Source organism: Arachis hypogaea, chromosome 20 (assembly GCF_003086295.3).
Source record: "Arachis hypogaea cultivar Tifrunner chromosome 20, arahy.Tifrunner.gnm2.J5K5, whole genome shotgun sequence".
NCBI lineage: Eukaryota > Viridiplantae > Streptophyta > Magnoliopsida > Fabales > Fabaceae > Arachis > Arachis hypogaea.
Window position 1 is genome coordinate 47,476,739 of NC_092055.1, and position 10,186 is coordinate 47,486,924.

General features: G+C 40.6%; 1 non-coding gene across 1 annotated transcript; it reads right to left on the reverse strand.

The window, feature by feature from the left end:
• Positions 1-7,729: 7,729 nt before the first annotated feature.
• Positions 7,730-7,837, reverse strand: LOC112788659 (small nucleolar RNA R71). Its single transcript, XR_003196016.1, has one exon. It is a non-coding gene; the product is annotated as a small nucleolar RNA R71 (small nucleolar RNA).
• Positions 7,838-10,186: the final 2,349 nt, after the last annotated feature.

Below are 10,186 nucleotides of genomic sequence, written 5' to 3' on the forward strand. Positions count from 1 at the left end.
CCTCTGCCATGGTTGTTGATTTTGGGTATGATTATCTCCCCATCTGAGGTTTGGGTGGTTCTTCCAGGATGGATTGTATGTATCACCATAAACTTCATTTGGTCCTTGGTTGTGCATATACTGTACTTGCTCTTGTGGTTGTTCTTCTTGAGTTTCTTCACTCTGTCCCCATGTGGTTGATGGTTGGCTGGTGTTAACTGCTGCAACTTGGAGACTAGCAATCCTCTTGGCCATTTGCTCAAATTGTTGTTGAATTTGCTGCTGCATTATCTTGTTTTGAGCCAAGATTGAATCCACTCCTTCTAGCTCCATTACTCCTCTCCTTTGTGATGGTTGGCGGCCTCTTTGATGAGCAAAGAAATATTGGTTGTTGAACACCATATCAATGAGTTCTTGAGCCTCCTCTGCAGTTTTCATGAGTTGCAAGGAACCTCCAGCTGAATGATCCAAAGCTTCCTGGGATTTCAGTGTTAAACCTTCATAGAAGTTCTGCAGCTTCTCCCACTCATTAAACATGGTAGGGAGACATTTCCTGATTAGAGCCTTGTACCTCTCCCATGCCTCATAGATGGGTTCAGCCTCCATTTGTGTAAATGTTTGTACCTCAGCCTTCAACCTTATAATCCTCTGAGGTGGATAAAACTTGGCAAGAAACTTGGTTACCAAATCATCCCAGTTGTTGATGCTGTCCCTTGGAAAAGATTCCAGCCATTGAGTGGCCTTGTCCCTAAGAGAAAATGGGAATAGCATCAGCTTGTAACTATCAGGAGGCACACCATTAGTTTTGACAGTGTTGCATATCCTCAAGAAAGTGGATAAGTGTTGGTGCGGGTCTTCAAGTGGTCCTCCACCAAAAGAGCAATTGTTCTGAACCAAAGTGATGAGTTGTGGCTTGAGTTCAAAATTGTTAGCATTGACATTTGGAGCTAAGATGCTGCTTCCACAATGTCTAGGATTTGCAAAGGTGTAGGAGGCCAAAACTCTCCTCTGGGGTGGGTTGTCATTGTTGTTGTCTGCTCCACCTGGTGGATTGGTTGAATGTTCCTCCATCTCTTGATATTCCTCGTCTAATTCCTCTTCTCCAACAATATTTTTCCCTCTTTCAGCTCTTCTTAACCTCCTGAGAGTTCTTTCGTCTTGTTCATGAAAATTGGGTATGGTTCTTCTTGTGCCTGACATACAAGCAGAGCATGAGAAATGCACAAAATCAGTGACACTTCAATCTACTGCTATATTGAAGTGTTAGTTAGTTTAAACAAAAAATCAAACAGTTAGTGGGTTAATCAAAAATTAAAGAAAAAGTGCTTGATCTAGATCACCACCTCACTTAATCATTGTCAATCTATTCAATCCCCGGCAACGGCGCCAAAAACTTGATGAGTTATTTTGTTGGAGAAACGAATCTCTCCCAAAACAACACAAATCTAACCGGCAAGTGCACCGGGTCGCATCAAGTAATAATAACTCACGGGAGTGAGGTCGATCCCACAGAGATTGAAGGATTGAGCAATTTTAGCTTAGTGGTTAATTTAGTCAAGCGAATCAAGATTTGGTTGAGTGATTTGTGATTTGCAGAATTTAAATTGCATTGAAAGTAAAGAGAATTGGTAATTGACATGAAATTAAAGAGAACGGGAAATAAATTGCTGAATCTTAAAGAACAAGAAATTAAATGGCAGAAACTTAGAGTGCAAGAAATGTAAATTGCGGAATCTTAAAGTGCAAGAAATGTAAATGACTTGAATTGTAAAGGGGATTGGGACTTGGATTTGCAGAATTTAAACAAGGAAAAGTAAATTTCATCAAACAGAAAAGTAAAAGAGTGTTTGGGTTGAATCGGATCTGAAGCAAAACAAGTAAATGAACATGAAAAGCAAAAACAGAATGTAAATTGGAATTTCAGATCTCAGGGGTCCAGAGACTAGAAAACCAGGTCTAGATCTCACTACCTTCCTTGATCCAACAAGAATAATTGTAAGGGAAAAGTAAATTGCAAAGAAAGTAGATGAAGAACAATTAACCGAAACTGAAATTCAATTAAGCAGTAAATAAACAGAGAGATCCAAGGATGAGATTGAAACAGAATTTCTTCAATCCTTCAACCCAAGATCCAAGACAATTGTAATTGAAATTGAAAGCAATAAAACTAAGAGGAAGAGAAGTGAATTCTCCTTCCCCAAGACTAAGAAATTAAAGATCACTCAATATCCAAAGCTCTCCGAAAACTATTATGAAAATTCAAAGGGAAAGCTCCTCGAAGAACTTGAATTCTATCCTATTTATACACTTTCTTCCAATGATCTTCAAGCCTTGAGTTGGGCCTTTTCTCTTGGTGGAATTGGGTTGAAAGAGGCCTTGGTTGATTGCTCTTGGAGTTTGAAGAGGAACCAAAACGAACCAATTGAACCGGGTTTGAGTTTTGCAAAAGTTGGACCAAAAGTTTGAGCAAAAGTTAGGGGCTAACTTTTGCCCAAACTTTTCATATCAGCACCCATATCCAGCTGATACCAACGTTGGTGCCAAAGTTAGGGGTCTAACTTTGGCCCCAACGTTGGCCTTACCTTGTGCACTTGTGGCGCCAACGTTAGCCACCAAGTTAGGGGCTAACGTTGGCGCAAACTTTTGCTCCTCCCCTTGTGATTTTCATGTGCCAACGTTAGCCACCAAGTTAGGGGCTAACGTTGGCGCAAACTTTTGGTGCCCAGGGAGGTTTTCTTCATGCCAACGTTAGCCTCAAAGTTAGGGGCTAACGTTGGCGCAAACTTTTGGTGCCCAGGGGTGATTTTCATGTGCCAACGTTAGCCTCAAAGTTAGGGGCTAACGTTGGCGCAAACTTTTGGTACCCAGGGAGTGATTTTCAAGTTCCAACGTTAGCCCAAAATTAGGGGCTAACGTTGGGGCTAACTTTTCACTCAAAAGTTTGTGCAAAAGTTTGAGGCTAACTTTAGGTCCAGCTTTTTGCTTCCTGGTTCAATTTCACTTACTCCATTGTCTTCTCTTTACTCCTAGCTATTCCTTCTTGCTTCAACCTTTCTCCAAGCTTTCTTCACCTATCATTAATCAACCAAACACATCAAAGCTATGCTTAAAATCATGAGATATTCATTCTTTCATAATATGTGACAATTATAGTATAAAACCTCATGAAATAGCCTGAATTCATACATGGTTGATTCAATCAAGGGAAACATGAAAATCTACCTAATTGACTTGCTTGTAGCTCAAGAAAGTGCATAATTCTAATGAAAACAAAAGAAAAAGACTAGTTAAAATAGGCTAGGATGACTTGTCATCATTCGCGTCGCTTCCAGTTTCATCAAAAACTCCATTTTGTGCTTTCCTTCCATTTTTGTATGTTTCCTTTCCATCCTTTAAGTCATTCCTGCGCTATAAAGCCTGAAAGCACTTAACACACAAATTACGGCATCGAATGGTAATAAAGGATGATTAAGTTTAATATTTCTAAAGCATAGGAAACGTGTTTTTCACATATATCACATAATAAGGAAGGGAAAGTAAAACCATGCAATTTACATGAATAAGTGGGTGAAGGATTGAATAAATCACTTAAATTGAGCACAAAATACATCATAAAATATGGGTTTATCAACCTCCCTGGTCATTGATGCTCAGAACCTTGGACCTTGCCCCCTTTTTTATCAATGCTGTTTCTTTTGCTTCAAGGATTAAATTTTTGTTTATTTCAGAGAAGTCATAATAATTCTCTAAATCCCTGTTCCTAGTACATCAACATTCTTTGATTCAAATTTAAATATGCAATGTTCATGTCATGCATTCAGAGTTATAGAAAATACCACCACATCTAAGTAAATAAGACTATTCTTCAATATAAACTCACTTTCTCGTGCAATACATCACTTCTGTATTTTTTATTTGAATTCAAGCTCAGTGAGTAATACATGAGACATCTTTTTGGAATTAAGTTAATTAAGAGAAAACTAAACTAGACATAGGATTCTAACTAATAAGGGATTATGGAACAAAAAAAGCAAAATAGCAGAAAACCGGAACATAATATAGTAAAAGCGGGAAGGAATATAGAATGAAAGGAACTCAACCACCTTAGTTATCCTAGCGGTTGTTATATTCTAAAGGTTGTGCTCCTCCTGTGAAGATGATTCGCCTCCCTTTGGTGCCATAAGAATAAACAGAAAACTTTTAAGCGAAGCGTCAATACCAAACTTAAAGGTTTACATGTCCTCAAGCAAAGAAGAACTGAAAACAGAAAGAAACAACTATTATGATGAAAGAAGAATAAAAGGATAAAAGAACAAGAGAGAATTAGGATTGGGAGAGAGAGAAAAAAATTAAAACTGGGCGGCAAATTAGTGTAGTTGTGCGGCGAAGACGACGCGTACGCGTACAGCACGCGTACGTGTGGGTCACGAATTTTCCTTAATGACGCGTGAGCGTCAGGAACGCATCCGCGTGCCCATGATTTGTGCGATTCACGCGAAGTCAGCCGCGCGCACGCACAACTCTCTGTTCGCATGGCTTGGGAACCAATAATTTCATGCGACGCGTGCGCGTCATATACGCGCACGCGTGGATGGCCATTTGTGCAGATGACACGCACTCGTCAGGGACGCGTATGCATGAACAAGTTTTGTGTTTCTAACACACTTCCAGCCCCAAGACAGCACAACTCTCTGCCCAAACACTTATTTACGTCGATTTTTAAGGTCACGCGTATGCGTCGATGATGCGTACGCGTGGAGTGCCAAAATCACGAATGACGCGTACGCGTGGGCTTGTTTGTGCGAAAGGCATCATTCCTGTGCCACTCCCGCGCAACTCTCTATTTATTTTTATTTTTCACGTACACCCATCTGACGTGTGCACATCAGCGACGCTTGCGCGTCAGATGCTCTTCTTTTTTTTCCCGGCTCCTATTCTAAGATAGCTGCATGATTTGAAAAACAGTAAAAACTTAGTAAAAATCAAATAAGGAAGAAAAATACTACTACAAAAAATAGCTAAGGATACGAATTTATCGGGTTGCCTCCCGACAAGCGCTTCTTTAACGTCACTAGCTTGATGGTCAGTTCTGCTAGTTCAGCAGATGAGTGGACCTCTAGCGATCAATCTCGCCTCCAAGATAGTGCTTTAGCCTCTGGCCATTCACTGTAAATTTTCTGTCAGAATTCTCTTCCTGTATTTCCACATGACTATATGGTGAAGCTCTGATAACCACAAACGGTCCTGACCACCGAGATTTCAGCTTCCCAGAAAAGAATTTGAGCCTTGAATTATATAGAAGCACTCTCTGTCCTGGCTCAAAGACTCTGATGGCAATCTTCTTGTCATGCAGTAGCTTAGTTCTCTCTTTATAGAGCTTGGCATTCTCATAAGCTAAATATCTGAATTCATCAAGATCATTCAACTGAAGCATTCGCTTAATTCCTATAGCTTCTGAATCAAGATTCAGGTACCTGATTGCCCAGTAAGCCTTGTGCTACAGCTCAACTGGCAAGTGACAGGCTTTGCCATAGACCAACTGATATGGGGACATGCCAATTGGAGTCTTGTACGCTGTCCGGTATGCCTAGAGAGCATCATCAAGCTTCCTAGACCAGTCCTTTCTTGAAACACTGACGGTCTTCTCTAGAATCCTCTTAAATTCCCTGTTGGAAACTTCAACCTGTCCACTTGTCTGAGAGTGATAGGGGGTTGCCACTTTATGACGGACTCCATATCTATGCAGAAGAGAGTCCAGCTGTCTGTTACAGAAGTGACTTCCTCCATCACTAATGAGTGTCCTTGGGACACCAAACCGGCTAAAGATATACCTCAGAAGAAAACTCATCACCACCTTGGCATCATTGGTGGGTAGAGCTACCGCTTCCACCCACTTGGACACATAGTCAACTACCACTAGGATGTAGTTCTTTGAATGTGAGGGTGGAAAAGGTCCCATGAAATCAATACCCCACACATCAAACAACTCAACCTCAAGAATCCCCTGATGTGGCATTTCATGGTTGGTAGGGAGATTCGTGGCCTTTGCACATCTATCACAGTGCTTCACGAATTCTCTTGAATCTCTAAAGAGAGTCGGCCAGTAAAACCCGCTCTGAAGGACCTTTGTAGCTATCTTTTCACCACCAAAGTGGCCTCCAAAATCAAAACAATGACAGTGCCAAAGAATCTGCTGTGTTTTTTCATCTGGGACACATCTTCGGATGATGCCATCTGAACACCTTTTAAAGAGGTATGGTTCCTCCCAAACATAGTACTTGGCATCGGTCAATAGCTTCTTTACTTGTGGCCTGCTGTACTCCCTTGGGATAAAATTCATGGCCTTATATTGTAATGTCTGCAAACCATGGAGCCTGCTGAATGAGGAACAATTGCTCATCGAGAAATGTCTCAGTCACAGCTGTGGGTGGTTGTACTCCTGCTTTAGGCTCAATTCTAGAGAGATGGTCAGCTACCTGATTTTCTGACCATTTCCTGTCTTTTATCTCAATATCAAACTCCTGAAGGAGCAACACCCATCTGATTAATCTTGGTTTAGAATCCTATTTGGTTAGAAGGTACTTCAAAGTAGCATAGTCAGTATAAACAATAACCTTAGAACCAAGTAAATAGGACCTAAACTTATCAACAGCATACCTAACAGCTAATAATTCCTTTTCTTTAGTTGTGTAATTCTTTTGGGCATCATTTAGCACACGACTGGCGTAGTAAATGACATGTACAAGCTTACCATGCCTCTGTCCTAAAACAGCTACTATAGCAAAGTCACTGGCATCACACATCAACTCAAATGGTAAATCCCAGTCAGGGGGAGCTATAATGGGAGCAGAGGTAAGGTTTGCTTTCAGAGTTTCAAAAGCATGATAAGCATGGTAATTCTTTTATTTCTTTTTATAATTTTTGAATTCTAAATAATAATTAAAATAAAAGCAAAAATATTTTTTCTTCTCTTTTAAATTAAGAATTCGAATACATCCTCCCTCTCATCTCTTTCTATTTATTTTATTTATTTACTAACACTTCTCCTCTACTTATAATTCGAACCATCTCCCTCTCTCTGTGTTCGAATTCTTCTTCTTCTCCCTTCTTCATTCTATTCTTCTCTTCTTCTACTCATATAAAGGAATCTCTATACTGTGACATAGAGGATTCCTCTTCTTTTCTTTTCTGTTCTCTTCTTTTTCATATGAGCTAGAACAAGGATAAGAACATTCTCGTTGAAACTGATCCTGAACCTGAAAGGACTCTAAAGAGGAAGCTAAGAGAAGCTAAAGCACAACACTCTAGAGAGGACCTTACAAAAATTTTCGAAAAAGAAGTAAAGATGGTAGCTAAAAATAACAACAATGGTGGAGATGCAAGGAAGATGCTTGGTGACTTTACTGCACCCACTTCTGACTTCTATGGAAGAAGCATCTCAATTCCTGTAATTGGAGCAAACAACTTTGAGCCTAAACCTCAATTATTTTCTCTAATGCAGCAGAATTGCAAGTTTCATGGACTTCCATTGGAAGATCCTCATCAGTTCTTAGCTGAATTCTTGCAAATATGTGACACTGTTAAGACCAATGGGGTTAATCCTGAGGTCTACAGACTTATGCTTTTCCCTTTTACTGTAAGAGACAGAGCTAGGATATGGTTGGACTCACAACCTAAAGAAAGCCTGAACTCTTGGAAAAAGTTGGTCAATACTTTCTTGGCCAAATTCTTTCCACCTCAAAAGTTGAGCAAGCTTAGAGTGGAAGTCTAAACCTTCAAACAGAAGGAAGATGAATCCCTCTATGAAGCTTGGGAAAGATACAAGCAATTGATTAAAAGGTGTCCTTCTGACATGCTTTCAGAATGGAGCATCTTATGTATATTCTATGATGGTCTGTCTGAATTGTCCAAGATGTCATTGGATCATTCTGCTGGTGGAGCTCTTCATCCGAAGAAGACGCCTGCAGAAGCCTAGGAACGCATTGAAATGGTTGCAAATAACCAGTTCATGTACACTTCTGAAAGAAATCCTGTGAACAATGGGATGACTCAGAAGAAAGGAGTTCTTGAGATTGATACTCTGAATGCCATATTGGCTCAGAATAAAATATTGACTCAGAAAGTCAATATAATTTCTCAGAGTCTGACTGGAATGCAAGCTGCATCCGCCAGTACTAAAGAAGCTTCCTCTGAAGAAGAAGCTTATGACCCTGAGAATCCTGCAATGGAAGAGGTGAATTACATGGGAGAATCCTATGGAAACACCTATAATCCTTCATGGAGAAATCATCCAAATCTCTCATGGAAGGATCAACAGAAGCCTCAACAAGGCTTCAATAATAATAATGGTGGGAGAAATAAGTTTGGCAATAGCAAACCTTTTCCATCATCTTCTGAGCAACAGACAGAGAATTCTAAGCAGAGCCTCTCTAACTTAGCAACCATAGTCTCTGATCTATCTAAGACCACTCTTAGTTTTATGACTGAAATAAGGTCCTCCATAAAAAATTTGGAGGCACAAGTGGGTCAACTGAGTAAAAGAATTACTGAAACTCTCCCTAGTACTCTCCCAAGCAATACAGAAGAGAATACCAAAAGAGAGTGCAAGGCCATAACTATATCCAAAGTGGCCGAACCTGGAGAGAGCAAAAAGACAGTGATTTCCAGTGAGGAAGACCCTGCTGGACGTCCACTGACCAATAAGGAGTTCCCCATTGAGGAACAAAAGGAATCTGAGGCTCATATAGAGACCATAGAGATTCCACTAAACTTACTGTTGCCATTCATGAGCTCTAATAAGTATTCTTCCTCTGAAGAGGATGAAGATATTGTTGAAAAGCAAGTTGCTCCGTATCTAGGAGCAATCATGAATCTGAATGCCAAGTTATTTGGTAATGAGACTTGGGAGGATGAACCTCCATTGCTCATCAATGAACTGAATGCCTTGGTTCAGCAGAAATTACCTCAGAAAAAATCGGATCCCAGAAATTTCTTAATACCTTGTACCATAGGCACCATGACCTTTGACAAGGCTCTGTGTGACCTGGGATCAGGAATAAACCTCATGCCACTCTCTGTAATGGAGAAACTGGGGATCTTTGAGGTACAAGATGCAAGAATCTCATTAGAGATGGCAGACAATTCAAGGAAACAGGCTTATGGACTTGTAGAGGATGTCTTAGTAAAGGTTGAAGGCTTTTACATCCCTGCTGATTTCATAATCCTAGACACTGGGAAGGATGAGGATGAATCCATTATCCTTGGAAGACCCTTCCTAGCCACAGCAAGAGCTGTGATTGATGTGGACATAGAAGAGTTAGTCCTTCAATTGAATGAGGACTACCTTATGTTTAAGGCTCAAGGATCTTCTTATGTAACCATGGAGAGGAAGCATGAAAGACTTCTCTCAATACAGAGTCAAACAGAGTCCCCACACTCAACTTCTACGTTTGGTGTTGGGAGGTCATCATCAAGCTCTGAGTCTCTGTGAAGCTCTTTAAGAGCTCACTGTCAAGCTATTGACATTAAAGAAGCACTTGTTGGGAGGCAACCCAATGTTATTTAATTATATTTATTTATTTTCCATAGTCATTTTATGTTTTCTTTAGGTTGATGATCATGTGAAGTCATAAGAACAACTGTAGAATTAAAGCAAAATCAAAAACAGCATAAAAAATAGCACACCCTGGAGGATAGGCTTACTGGCATTTAAACACCAGTAAGGATAGCAGAATGGGTGTTTAACGCCCAGCCTGGCAGCATTCTGGGCGTTAAACGCCAGAATGGGCAGCACTCTGGGCGTTTAACACCAGAAAAGGGTGTCTGGCTGGCGTTTAACGCCATAAAGGGGCAGCAGACTGGCGTTTAATGCTAGGAAAGGTAGTAGGGCTGGCGTTTAACGCCAGAATTGGCACACAGAGGGTGTTTGAACGCCAGAATAGTGCAGGGAGCAGAATTCCTTAACACCTCAGGATCTGTGGACCCCACAGGATCCCCACCTACCCCACCTCTTCTTCTCTCCTCTTCACATCTTTCCATAACACTCTTTCCCAAATACCCTTCACCTATCAAATCCTACCCTCTTCCCCATATTCTCTTCACCACTCACATCTATCCATCATAAACCCCACCTACCTCACCATTCAAATTCAAACCATTTCCCTCTCAAACCCACCCTTCATGACCGAATTCCATCTCTCTCCTACCC